Source organism: Orcinus orca, chromosome 3 (genome assembly GCF_937001465.1).
Source record: "Orcinus orca chromosome 3, mOrcOrc1.1, whole genome shotgun sequence".
Lineage (NCBI taxonomy): Eukaryota > Metazoa > Chordata > Mammalia > Artiodactyla > Delphinidae > Orcinus > Orcinus orca.
Genome location: NC_064561.1, coordinates 167,601,716 through 167,614,770, shown reverse-complemented (window position 1 = coordinate 167,614,770; position 13,055 = coordinate 167,601,716).

Below are 13,055 nucleotides of genomic sequence, written 5' to 3'. Positions count from 1 at the left end.
CCAGACCAGGGCTCGAATCCGTGACCCCTGCACTGGCAGGCTGACTCTTAACCACTGCACCACCAGGAAAGCCCATTATTATCAAATTTTAAAGAAGCAAAAAAAGAAAAAAAAATAGAGTAGGTAAAGCATATGAATGTATGTAATTTTATAGTTTGGTGCATAATGCACCTATTTATAGGAGTTCCAGTTTCATTTCAAGTCTGTTTTTCCCTACCTCAGAACAGTTGTGAGGATCAAATGATCTAGCAAATATATATTAATAACTTCAGTTCTAAAGTGGCATGTAAATACAGAACAACGATTATTGATTTTTGACCCTACTGTTATGTTATTAGAATCTGGTGGACTGTTCTGTAACTGGCACACCTGCATCTCTTATCATATCTTTCTTACTTTTCTAGTCATCTTATTTCACTGAGAATTTCCTACTTTCACCTATTTTTCAAATTGAGAACAACTGTAAATATTTAGAAAATGAAAGTTATACTCTTTCTTATGAGGTAGATCAGATATCTTACTTCCAGAATTTATCTATATTTTCATCTCTGATAATTACATTTGTTGATTCTTTTGTGGATGGCAGTGATGATCGTGATGCGCATGTGTGTGTGTGTGTGTGTGTGTGTGTGTGTGTGTGTGTGTGTGTGTGGTATGCAGAGTGCATAGGGTAATGTAGAATAGCTTATAGCCCTGGGATAGGATGATTTGATACAAAGACTTTTAGAAATCTCATACTTACATTACTTTTAACATAATATCTAACTCAGATTACATATATTCAACTTATCCATTAGACTGGTGTAACACAAATATAATTTTTTTTTTGCTTACATTGCCCCATACTTATTTCTGTAAGGACCAGTCCTTATCTAATGATTTCACTCTTACTCATTCTTGTTATAAATAAGTCAAAATTTTCCATTTTAAATCTCTTTATCAAGGTATTCAAAGCTCCCAGCTCCATATTGTCTTTCCAGCTTTATTTTCCACTCAAGTCACGTAGAATATAGTGCCATGACCTGAAGTAATTGTGCTTTTACAGCTCCATGATTTGCAAGGTGTGCTCTCTATTCTTTATTTTATTTTATTTTTTTTTTTTTTGAGGTATGCAGGCCTCTCACTGCTGTGGCCTCTCCCGTTGCGGAGCAAGGCTCCAGACGCGCAGGCTCAGCGGCCATGGCTCACGGGCCCAGCCGCTCTGCGGCATGTGGGATCTTCCCGGACTGGGGCACGAACCCGTGTCCCCTGCATCAGCAGGCGGACTCCCAACCACTGCGCCACCAGGGAAGTCCTGCTCTCTATTCTTAAATTTGCACCCTTATCTTTGTATAAAATTTTACATTCTTCAAGTTGAAAAGTTAGCATTGTGTATACAATTCCCTATCCCACCAGGAAAATATAGCTGCACTACATTCTGTTTTTCCACTGCCCTTTGTATATCTTCATTATGGGATTTACTATGTAATAGTGCCATATATTCCAGTGCCTGCTTCTGTAGACAAAAACTACTCAAGGAAAAGTATCTTTAATAAAATCATTATGTTGCTAAAGCTTTAAAATCATTTTTTGGAATAATTCAATTTATATAATTATATGTACATGTTTCAGAAAAGATGATATAGGGTGAAAGATATAGTACTTTGCAGAGAAAATATAAAATTTAATCAAAAAGAAGATACAAACACAGACCCACAAGTTAAAATTTGATTTTAAAAATTTTTCACAGGATTATTCTTCCTTTAAAAAATCTAGTAGGCACCAATCTGTTTTTATCCATAGATATAATTTTGTGTTTTTTTTTAGAAGATGTTGGGGGTAGGAGTTTATTAATTAATTAATTAATTTTTTGCTGTGTTGGGTTTTCGTTTCTGTGTGAGGCCTGTCTCTAGTTGTGGCAAGCAGGGGCCACTCTTCATCGCGGTGTGCAGGCCTCTCACCATCGCGGCCTCTCTTTTTGCGGAGCACGGGCTCCAGACGCGCAGGCTCAGCGGCCGTGGCTCATGGGCCTAGCCGCTCCGCGGCATGTGGGATCTTCCCGGACCAGGGCACGAACCCGTGTCGCCTGCATCGGCAGGCGGACTCTCAACCACTGCGCCACCAGGGAAGCCCCGGTCCATTCTTTTTGTCTGTTTTTAGTAGATGACTTTATATCCTACTTCACAAAGAAAAAGGAAGTTGTCAGTCTGTTGAAAACTCGTCAAACTTACACACTTATCAGAAATTCTATTCATTTTATGTGTGTGTATAAATACACAATACATAGGTATTACAAAGAATGTACTCATTGAGTGTTTATGTTATATAAATATATCCCATGGAGTAGAATATATTTTGAGCAAGATGGAATTATATGAGTAGTGACTTGTGCTTGTTTACATCAAAAATTTCTGTATTATCTATAATATAATGCTTTATTTGGGGCAATGAATTCGATATAGATATATATATGTGTGTGTGTGTATATATATATATATATATATATATCTCGATGATCTTAGTGGAAAAAAAAATCTGTCAGCACTACCTAAATGTTTGAAAGACACACATAAATACAATTCATTCTTTAAACATTGTTGTAGGACATCTTCCTTTCTCTTGGCTTCATATTTTCATGTGAAGGGGGCTCCACTAAATAAATACAGGTGGACCTTGTACCAGAATGGCATCACTGCTCTAACAGACGAGTTTGTAAGGATAAACTGAGAATGTAGGAATTCCTCCTTCTCTCTTTTGCAAAACCTGGTTGATTGCTAGAGAGGTTCTTTCTGCTACTACTTTTAAAAGCTATTAACAGTCTCTACCTCAGGGAGGGTAACCTGCTGTGGGGTTTGTAAGTGATAACAATGAGTGATTTTTGTTCAATTTTGGGGTGTGGTCATAGGAAGCTCAATATTGTCATACTCTATCACCTTTATCAACATTAAAATTAATTTCATCTTCCTTTGCTTGACTCCTGATTTTTGTTTTTTTTTTCTCCTATGGATCCCAACCTAGAAATACAATATAATCAAAAATAAAATTCTATCTGAATTATTCTAGACAGTATTTTCTTTATTAACAAAATAGTTAAAGATTTCTTTATCCTGCTATTGAATATTTTTTGTGTGAACCCATACTGCTTAGAACTGTTGCAATCACCTTGCAACCGCTAGTATAGATTCAAAATGCTGAGAATGTTATTTTATTGTGTATATAAACTGCATTTCTTCATCCATTCTTCTGTTGACAGTTACGTTGTTTCCTGCCATTTACGACAAAGTAGATGAAACAGGAGGATATTATGCTAAATGAAAGAAGCCAGATGCAGGAAGACAAATACTATTGATACATCTCACTTTTACGTGAAATCTAGAATAGCCAAACTCATAGAAACAAAGAGTAGGGTTGTAGTAGCCAGGGGCTGGGTGGAGGTGGGAATAGAATGTTGATCAAGAAAAGGAGTAGAAAATTTCACCTATGTAAGATGAATGAATTCCAGAGATCTAATGTACAACAATATAATGATTGACAATGCTGTATTGTATACTTGAAATCTGCCATGAGGGTAGATTTTAAGTGTTCTCACCACCAAAAAGGAAAAAGAAACCAAAAAAGGAAAAGATACCTGTGTGAAGTGATGGATATATTAATTACCTTGGTTTTGGTTGTTATTTCACAACGTATACATAAATCAAGTCATCAAAGAACAGAACTCTTTTCTGTAATGCTCCTTCTAAACAGCTTCTTTCTGAAAAGGTGTTATTCTAGTTCACCATAAATCATGATTCTAAAAATGTATGTTGGAATAAAGAAACAAACTTTATCCTATAGATGGTTTTACCATCCATTATATATGACATTGGAAGCATCACACAAATTGCCAACAAACACTCTAACCTCCAGCTATACTGAAATTTTAACTATTTCTTTCTACCTTAATCTTATTTATTTTGCTATGACTTTGTATATGATACTTCACTTATTTTTTTTATTACCTATTTGAAAAAGACTTATTCATCTTCACTAGCAGGACAAAGAATGCCACGTCTGAAAATTCTTCACTGATTTTTTAGTCTCTAGGCTATTATAGGGCACAGTGGACATTATAATAATAACATAGTTTATAGTGCAAGTTTATTATTACTTTCTCTTTCCCACTATATTGTGAGATCATGTAACAGAAATTATGTCCTATTTATCAATATATCCCTCTTCTAGCACCTAGCCATAGCTCAATAAATAAAAATAAATTAGTATAATAAAACTTTTAATTTTATATTTATATACTTAGTACTTGACAAAAAAATATATATATATTTATGCAGAATATATATTCAGAATATATGTAGGTAAGGAAGAGAAAGAAGAAGAGAGCTGTGAATTTATAGGAATGAGATAAAAATGGAGCCAGAGTATCAGTAAATACAATGACTATGAATGGTGTTTTTATTACCTTGACACTGGCCATGAGAGCAGAAGGAACAGAGTTGGGATAAATAATTTTATAATTGTTTTCTTTTTAAAGTTTAATGATAAATTTAGATTAAAACATATTCTGGAAATGATCTAGAATACAATGAGGGAGAACAAAGTTATCTTTAAATAAGGCAACTTTAAAACAGCATATGACTTATAATATGAAAAAATAAGATAATTTTATAAATGTTACTTTTATATTTTGTTTTTATTTGGAATATTAATTCTAATGAGTTGTAAAGAGCACTCAGTCTAAAATTTTTCATTCATTCCCTCATTAACCAAATAACCAAATGAATATTGAAGAGTCACTAAACCAAAAATGATAAAGCATGTTAAAGCACAGTATAAATGGAGACTTTAAAATAGCAAAACCTCAAAAATAGTTTGTAGCTATTTTGGGGGGGCAAATCAAACAAGTACAAACAGGGTTTTCTGCTTAATTTTTAAAAAAATTCAAAAGCTTAGGATTCATAAGACATATCTTAGCAGCCACAGTTATCAAAAGAGGTGGAAGATTTAAATTTTCCATGACTTAGGTATGAGATATGACATTGATAGTTGTATAATATTAAGAGTTAAAGAGATGATAAACCTATCTATTCTGTAGCCTTATAAAACTACCCCTGAAATATTTATGTTCTGTTTTGTTCACCCAATTGTAACAATAATACCTAGAGCAAATTCATGAAACATCTATTACCTGTTCTGAAGAAGGAGCCTGAAATTCATGTCTCATTAAAACTAATTGAAGGAAAAAGTAAATTTAGCCTGCAGAAGAGGAGAGATAGAGTGAACTTAATATTTGAATCAAATGTATTAAAAGCTCCATTTTACAGGATATCATGTATGATATTTCCTAATGCCTTGGGGAAATCGTTTAAAAAGTCTTTCCTGCATACCTAGGAAAAAAACTTATGATTTAATATCGTAAAATATTATAAAATATTTCCAAGTAAAATAAAGCAGCGAATTTAGTAGTAACCGTAGTTCATTAAAGGAAAGTATAAAGGATGTATTTCATGAGGAAATTAGTCACTGAAAGAATTTCAGAGGCAAAATTATGTGTGAACAAATAAAATGCTAAAAATTATTGTTAGAGTGTCATGTGACTCCATCAGATGCATGAAATATATGTGACATGACAGCAGAATATTGGTAAAATTTCCACTAATCATGTCTTATGGAGTATACACACACACATGACTGTATATGTGTGTGTGTGTAATATATATTATATATGTGAATATGTAACATTCTATACCTATATTATTGTATATTTTTATATATGCTTTTAGGGCTATAAGTCTTTTTTTTTTAATTACTCTTTTAGCTTCATTCCACAATATTTAAAATTCTATATACCAGTAGAAAAAAATATATCAATTATGGCACAATTTAAAATGTTTATATTTGCTTAGAGACATTACATATATTATCTAGTTCATTTTTTTCTCCTATTATTTTATTTTAGTGTTCTGATATAGGTACAGATAATTTATTGAGTCTTGTCTTTTTTTGTGTGTCTTTTGCCTTTTACTTACACATTTTAATTTGCTTTATGTATTTTGCTGTTATTAAAGTTATTTAGTATGTAACCGTTCTTGTCAGTTATATCTGCATTATAGACTCTATTATATAACATTTGAAAGTTTAAGTTTTTATGGGCAAATGTTTCCTCCTTAAATTAATTTGATATAAAATTAATAATCTCTCCTTTCTTATACACACATTTTTCTGGCCTTTTTTTTCATTCATTTACTTTCTTCTGCATGTACATATGGGATATCTAAATATAAGAATTTTTCTATCTAAATGAGTGTATCTCATTAAAATTATTTCTTTAAGATGTATATTCAGTATTATTGCTATTTTCTTATTTTACTCTGTTTTTCTTTTTTTTTTTTTTCTTTTTTTTTAAATCTTGGATTGCTACTTTGATATTTCCTTCCTATTGTATCATCTTTGGCCATGTGTTCTGCATTTCCTTCGTGTCTTTCTCATCTCACATCCCACTCATGATGGTCCACTGTGTCTCTTCCCATTCATCCTTCATTCTGCAGGAGAATTACTGGTATCTCTTTTTCTGTTTTCTGGTGACATTAGAAAGTAGGGTTCAGCTGGGTTGTTGGTAATATCAATTGTTGGATTTGCTCTCTGCAGTTTTTCAGTTATTGAATTGAAAGTACTTTGCAAGGATTTATTCTTTTGTATAAAAGGGCACTGAATAATCCTTCAATTCAGGATGCACTCCTGAGCCTCTGCCAAGGCTAGAGGCTATTTGATATTTATATCCTCCCATTGCTAACATGTAACCAGAAACTGCTCTTATCTTCTCACTCATCAAACACAGATAGAAAAAAAAAAAACTGGTTTTCGTTCTAATGACAGCAGAAGACAATTACATGGAGCTTTTTGAGCATTTTTCTTTTATTACCGTCTTCTCATTAGGATTTGCTGTCCTTTTGCTTGTTTAGTATTTTTATCAATATTTTATATAATTTTATTAGAGAGGATAGAGTAGGCTATATTATTATAACAAATAAGCTTCAAAGTAGCAGTGGATTAGCCCAGTAAAGTTTTATTTCCTACTCATATTACAGTCTGGTGCAGGCTGGCCCTTCCTCATTGGTGACTTGGGAATCAGGCCATTCCATCATGCAGATGTAGATCTGGAACACACAGAATCCAAAGTCCCTGCTTAAGGGCAAAAAGGAAGGGTAATGTTGTACAATGGGCCAAATCTAGAAGCGTTTTACATTACATATGCCTATATTCCACTAGTCAGAATTTAATCATATGGTCTCTGACCTAACTGCAAGAAAGATTTGGAAGGTCAGATTGTTGTGTGTCCAAGAAGATAGTAATTTGAATACATCTTATTATCTTTGACAAAGCATTTTAGTTACCAGATTATTTTATTCTACTTTCACACATGGAACACTCTCACTCCTTCCTGAGAAAGACAACATAAAGTCCCATCTGGTCAGTGATTATTGCTCAGAGTCCTTGTCTCTAGGTGCCATCATATCCAGATGTGACTTCCTTTAGTCTGCAGAACTACCAGTTTAAACTGCAAATTATCTTCCCTTTTCAGGACAAACACCTAGAATGTAGTGATGGAGCAGGCACTGGGTACACACAATTATGGCTCCCATTTGGAAAGGCAAAGAATGGGAGGCATACAATATCAACTGGAAAACAACAATGTAAGCTGGGAAGAGCCTTTAATGAAGCTCCTAGGCACACACGCTGAGGGGGGAAGGAATTACCTTGATTAAACTCTGATTCCCATGATAAGTCTAGTTGTCATCTGTCACCATACAAAGATATTACATTATTCTTGACTATATTTCCCACACTGTACATTTCATAACTATGGGTAACTGAAAGTTTGTACCTCAATCTCCCTCACCTATTTCCTACCCCAGCCCACTTTCAACAGATTAATGATTCAGATGATGACTATATGCTTTTGGCTCATGTACTTTGAAATAATCTTTTTCTAATTATATTTGTAACTAAGAATTATTGTATAAGTATTTATGTTCAGAAAATTATTAAGTAAATGAGGAAACTGGAAATTTTAAAACCATCAACTAATATCACTGAGAACACTTAAAATAATATATCATTGATTAGACAATTAAATCAAGTTTTTGCAAAAACCGGTTAACCTTATGATAGGGAAAGCAATAATTTAAACAGTTTACCAACTGTAATGTATGCATTTATGTTAAAGAACTACAATGTGTAGAGAATCAAAGTAGATGAAATATAAAAAAGAGAGCTGATACTTCCTCAAAGAATGTAGTAAGGAAAAATGCATAAGTGAGGTAGATCCCATATGAAATTTTCATTGTTGAAATATTTACATATTTTGAATCATAGTTTATGCCAAAACTCTAGACACATAAACAGTATAATTATTTAAACTTTTTGAATAACTGTATTTCTAGATCATATTTATCCAAATACACTTGTGTGTGGAATATAAAGGTAAATAGTTGGGATTTTAAGAAACCTACCAATAAATTTTGGTCTGTCAAATAAAATGTATACTAGCATTGTTATTTGACAGATTGTTAAGTGTCTTTTGAAAGATTACTGACAGTCTTGAAATACTAGTTTTAGAAAAAGGAAAAAGAATAATGTCTGATATTAACAAAACATTCCTTCTTTGAAAGCAATGATTACCTGTAATATTTTTATATGCTTTACAATTTTTTTCTCTCTTCTCTATTTTTCAAGTATTGCCAACTCTAGTTCAGGGATAGAATATATTTTTAGCTAAAAATATATAACTAAACAATTTACCTCTGTAAATAACATTCAAATTTGACTAAAATATTTTTTAACTCTCTTAATTGATTGTCATGTCATTATAGGTGCACTAATATCCATGGGCGTGAACTTGAGCTTTCTCATTCTGTTTGGCATAATAATGTTTCTTGATTTCCTAGTATTTTCCTTTTCCGAAAAATTATAATTTCAATGTCTCCATCACCTTTACAGGGATTTTATTTTAAAAAGCTGCTTGCTTTTTTTTTTAATATAACATGCTGCTTATGAATAAAAATATTATTTTGAGACAAGAGAAATCAAGATATTTTTAGTTGCAGTATATTTAAATACTACACTAGTACAAGCCTGAAAGTAAGGAAGCTATATACTGTCATATTTTGTATTTTAGAATTCATAAATCTAAGAAAAATTTCCTATAATAGTAGTCATTTTAAAACAAGCCTAATTTTTAAAAAACTTTTTGGCTTATGTGAACTATGAAAAAGTGCACTCAATTCAGAATTTGAAATAAGCTACAAAATATATGGTGCAAGAAATAGTTTTGTTCTTATTCGTCTCATCTTTACTATTTCCTTTAAATTCCTTAAACGTATATCAAATTTCCTTTTTCTTTATAAAAGTCAAGTAAGGGCTTCTCTGGTGGCGCAGTGATTGAGAGTCCGCCTGCCGATGCAGGGGACGCGGGTTCGTGCCCCGGTCCGGGAAGATCCCACATGCCTCGGAGCGGCTAGGCCTGTGAGCCATGGCCGCTGAGCCTGCGCGTCCGGAGCCTGTGCTCCGCAACGGGAGAGGCCACAACAGTGAGAGGCCCGCGAACCGCAAAAAAAAAAAAAAAAAAAAAAAGTCAAGTAAATACTTCTCTTCATTTTGAGGGCACCTAACTGTTAACTCCAATTCATAAGTCAGATCATGTCTCTCCAGTGCACAAAGAGCTGAACCCAAAATCGTCAAAGTCTTTATGGTACCTAGAAGGTTCTAGTAAATATAACCTCCCATTCTCTTTCTGACATCATCTCTTCTATTCTCTTCTATTCTCTGCCTCTGTTCACTTCAGCCTTACTGACCTACTTGCTATTTCTCATGTACAGAGCATCTTTGCACTGGTCTTCCCCTCCATCTGGAGAGTTCCTTACCCCATATCTGCATGTATACCTCTCTAATCCTTCCAGTTTGTGCTCCATCTTTCTCAAGATATACAGATGAGCCTCTTCAAATTTACAAGCCCTCAGAATTCTTATGCCTTAGTCTATAGTTTCTGTAAAGTGTATTATCTTCTCACATACTTTATACTTTGCTTTGTTTATTGTTTCTATCTGACCTCTAGAATGTGAGATTCATTAGATAAAAGATCTTTGACTATTATCTTCTTTGCTGTACTCAAATCACCTTGAACGGTACCTAGCACACGTTTTGCATTCAATAATACTTGTTGTCATTTGTGAATGTTTTCTCAAATGTCCTAGGAGAAATTGTGACACTCAGGTAAAGTTCATGTGTAAGTGCATGTGTTTGTGTATGAGAGAGAGGGTGTGTGTGTACTCGTGTGTGTGTATGTGTATGAATGTATGTGCATACCTGTGTCTGGAGGAGTAGCTTGGAAGATAGTGGAGAGCAGATACCAGCCTTGGCATGCTGAACACTGGAAAGAATATTCCTCTCAAAAATGATTGTGTTAAAGTCTAGAGAACAAAAAGGAATTGTGTAGAAGTAAAGATTAAGGATTTTAATGTTTTAGATAATCCACTTTTCGTTGCCAGCAACTGGATTGTAAGGGATGAGACAGATGCAAAGGAAAGCTATAATTGTCCATGTTTGCTGGACACTGAGTATTGAGCTACAATTTATGGACTTCATTCTGCTAATCCCCTGTATATTTAAGAAGGTAATTTGAGCAGCAGTTTAATAGAAAGAGATTGCTATCTATTGGCAAAGACTGGGATGGCACAGAAAAAAGCCTCAATTGAATAAAAGTAAAGAGGGGGAAATTGTGATTCGGGGCCTATAGAACAAAATCCTGCTGAACAAAAGAAAAGAATGTGACTTTGAATTATCAAAATAGGAGCAGAACTTTGGAAATATTTTATTAGAGAAATAAGAAGGCATATTTTTGAGAAAAATTATTTAAATCTTACTACAAACTTCATAAACTGGATAATGAAAGATAAAATTGAAAGGAAAATTCTGACAATATCAAATGGAAAGGATAGAGATAATAGGATAAGTGCTGATATACTTATGAAAGACAGAAAATGGAGATCCAATCTTAGAATTGCTCATTCCAGAAAACAATACCAGAATAACTGGAACAGAGGTTTCTAGGGATATAAATAAAATGTTCCAGCCCTTATAGGAGACTGAATAACATAGACCAAAATTCTCATTAGCTTTGAGAAAAAATAAAAGTCATTCACATGTATTCATTCTGATAATAATTTGTAAAATTATCAGTAACTAAAAATACTTCAATTATTGAAAGGGAAAATATTTAAAAGGCTTTTGAATAAAGAAATAAACAAATATAAGCAAATCATAAATCAAAAAAGACCATAGCTTTTCCTTCTGAAACACTATGGTTTAGAAAGTGTTCCCTGGTTACAAGTAACAGAAACTGATAGTTGGAAACAGGATTGTTCTGAGGACCAACATGAGGTATCAAAAAGGTGAAGATAATTAGGGCAAATTAATATGAATCACAGTGGCTGAAACACAGAATATGAGAGAAACAGGGATGAGCTGAATTTGATAGTGTGGTAAAGACTGTTAACAATCCTCGAATATCCATTTTCTGCTTCTTCCTTATGGAGAATTTCCCAACTGTTAGCTAGACTTTCCATTTACACACTCTATTTCATTGTTTTCATTTCATTTACTATCAGTTGCAGACTAAGTGTGGGTCAATGGAATGTGAAAGGAGAGATGGACAATTTCAGATGATTTCCTTAAACCCAAACTTGTTGGCCCTAGAATTCTTTTTCTTCACTTTTCACAGTCTGGAATAGGAATATCTCTCTGAAACTTGCTTGAATCATACAGCTAAGGGAAAACTTTGAGAAATATTTGGACAGAATAATGAAAGGGACCAAGTTCCCTTAAAAAGGATTAGACCAGAACCAAGTGATATATACTTCTATCTTTTCAACTACTCTTTGTTTTTTTTTGTTTTGGGGGTCTATTTAATGCAGTATCATAGACTCTACCATAATTATTACAAGTAATTCTTACAAGCCTTGGGCTAGACTTTGCAAAGTATAAAGAGATAAGCAGAGAATTAATAATATCAGGTTTTTATTTTAGAAAGACCTCTCTGGCTACAGGGTGGGGATCCAATTAAATTGAATGGTTTACAAAGGAAATTGGTTTACTAATACAGGCAAGGTAGGTTTGTAACTCTACTGAGTAGGGTAGATATGATTTACGTAGAAAAGAAACAGTGGAAGGCTTCCCTGGTGGCGCAGTGGTTGAGAGTCCGCCTGCCGATGCAGGGGACACGGGTTCGTGCCCCGGTCCGGGAAGGTCCCACATGCCGCGGAGCGCCTGGGCCCGTGAGCCATGGCCGCTGAGCCTGCGCATCCGGAGCCTGTGCTCTGCAATGGGAGAGGCCGCAACAGTGAGAGGCCCGCGTACCGCAAAAAAAAAAAAAAAAAAAAAAGAAACAGTGGAAGAGGAAAAGGTTTGGGAGGGAAAAACATTAAGGTTTTGAGGTCTGTGGGAAATCCATATTTTCCAGGATCACCATGGAAATACAGGTGTGGAGTCTACAATGTTGTAAAGATTGTTAGAAAGATGGTTGAACTAATAAAAATAGAGTTGTGTGTATTCTAGCTATGATTTATTCTAATAGCTTAAAATAGAACTTCAAATGGTACAAATTGGAAAGTAAAATTAAGTGGTTTTGCTTTGTTTTGTTTTAGAAATGTCACTATTAAATAACATTAGAAATGACCTGCATTATGTAATTCAGTGGCATAAATATACCAGTTTTTGTTTTATTAAGGATGCTCAGAAAATGATGAGTTAAGGGAAGTCATAAAACACTGTCAACTTTTTTTTTTTTTTAAAGAAGATGTTGGGGGTAGGAGTTTATTAATTTACTTTATTTTTGCTGTGTTGGGTCTTCGTTTCTGTGCGAGGGCTTTCTCTAGTTGTGGCAAGCGGGGGCCTCTCTTCATCGCGGTGCGCGGGCTTCTCACTATGGCGGCCTCTCTTGTTGCGGAGCACAGGCTCCAGATGCACAGGCTCAGTAGTTGTGACTCACAGGCCTAGTTGCTCTGCGGCATGTGGGATCCTCCCAG